Source organism: Mandrillus leucophaeus, unplaced genomic scaffold, assembly GCF_000951045.1.
Source record: "Mandrillus leucophaeus isolate KB7577 unplaced genomic scaffold, Mleu.le_1.0 Scaffold546, whole genome shotgun sequence".
Taxonomy (NCBI): domain Eukaryota; kingdom Metazoa; phylum Chordata; class Mammalia; order Primates; family Cercopithecidae; genus Mandrillus; species Mandrillus leucophaeus.
Genome location: NW_012105875.1, coordinates 188,312 through 190,392, shown reverse-complemented (window position 1 = coordinate 190,392; position 2,081 = coordinate 188,312).

Here is a 2,081-nt window from a genome sequence, read left to right as displayed (position 1 = left end):
GGTGAAACCCCGTCTCTACTAAAAATACAAAAAATTAGCCAGGCGCGGTGGCGGGCACCTGTAGTCCCAGCTACTCGGGAGGCTGAGGCAGGAGAATGGGGTGAACCCGGGAGGCAGAGCTTGCAGTGAGCCGAGATGGCGCCACCGCACTCCAGCCTGGGAGACTGAGAGAGACTCCGTCTAAAAAAAAAAAAAAAAACCTCCCATCAAAAAACAAAAAAAGCCCCCCAAGCTGACATAAGGCAGGTTGGCTCAGGCCTCTGCAAGTGCTCCTTATTATTTGACTAACTAACAAACAAACAAAAAACAATGGCATCTTGGTGGGGCGCGGTGGCTCATGCCTGTAATCCCAGCACTATGCGAGGCTGAGGTGGGAGGATCACTTCAGCCTATGAGTTTGCCCAGTTTGGGCAACATAGCGAGACCCCGTCTCTGCTAAAAATACAAAAATTAGCTGAGTGGTACGCACCTGTGGTCTCAGCTTTAGGGAGGCTGAGTGCTCACCTAGAAAGCTGAAGTGCAGTGAGATAATCCAGAATGCAAGTACCACTCTAGTGACAACCATCATCACTAGTGTCCTCAAGGGCACCTCATATAAAAGTGCCAGTGTGCATCAGGGCTAAGAGTGAGACATCATCCACTGGTTCATAGTGAACCGATGAAACAAGAACTACAATTAGGAATTTATTAGGATCAGCAGGAATCCTAAATATTAGCAATAAACTAGCACATCACAAGAAACTCATGAACATGGGTTAAGAAAATGAACCACTGAAAGCCGACTTTTCTCTGTCAGAAGGTGGGAGGTTCACTTGAGCCCAGGATGACGAGGCTGCAGAGAGCCGAGATTGCGCCACTGCACTCCAGCCTGGGTGACAGAGCGAGACCCTGCCTCAAAACAAACAAACAAACAAAACAAAAACAGTGGCACGTTGACTGTTAATTCTAAGAGCAACTTAGAGCTCCTGTAGGATTTTCATTGTACAAGTCAGATCGGTGTTTTCCATGCGCCCTCTGGCGGCTTGGAGCAGCAATGTCGGCTAGGCATCAGCCTCCAGCCCTGTCTGGACTCTCGGGAAGTACTATCGCTATTTGGCAAAAGCACTTGCACCAACATTCAGCAAAATCTGCAGCAGAGGCAGTGACACAGCTCTGTCTGGGTTTCCAGGACATCTTCTCAGAGGTCGTGATGGATAAGACCAGGAACAGGATCTTAAATAACAAGGAGCACGTGCAGAGGCCTGAGCCAACCTGCCTTGTGTTGGGAACTGGGTGCAGCTTCCTGGGAGGGAGCAGGGAGATGAGGCTGGGGAATTAGGTCAGGCCCATTTGGGAAAGAACCTTGGCATTGGGACTTTGTCCTGTAAACCAGTTTGGAGACTGTGAACCAGCAAGCTTCAAAGACAAAATTGGAGGATCAAGTATCAAGGATGTCAACTTTTTCTTTTGTTAGTAGCGACTTAAAAAAACAACGATTCTTAATCATTCTAAAAACTTTTAATGAACACCTACTGTGTGTTAGGGAATGTTCTGGGCAGGATCTAAGTCTGCATTACTCACTGTTGTACCCTCAGAGTCTAGAGTCATGGAAAGGCCCCAAAAGAAGGGATGAATGAAAGGAAAGATCATTGCTAAAGCAAGGTCAGGGCAGAGATGAACTGCCAGGGGTGAGTCCAAGCTGGGTGAGATTGTGGATGAGTTTGGAGACAGAAAAACATAAAGGTGAAAGTGCTCAGTCCGGCCAGGCACGGCGGCTCACGCCTGTAATCTCAGCACTTTGGGAGGCCGAGGCAGGCAGATCACGAGGTCAGGATTTCAAGACCAGCCTGGCCAACATGGTGAAACCCCATCTCTAATAAAAATACAAAAATTAGCCATGCGCGGTGCCGGGTGCCTGTAATCCCAGCCACTCGGGAGGCTGAGGCAAGATAATTGCTTGAACCCACGAGGTGGAGGTTGCAGTAAGCTGAGATTGCCCCACTGCACTCCAGCCTGGTGACAGAGCAAGACTCTGTCTTAAAAAAAAAAAAAAAAAAAAAAAAGTTCAGTCCTTGAATTACCAAAAGACAAAAGCACAACAA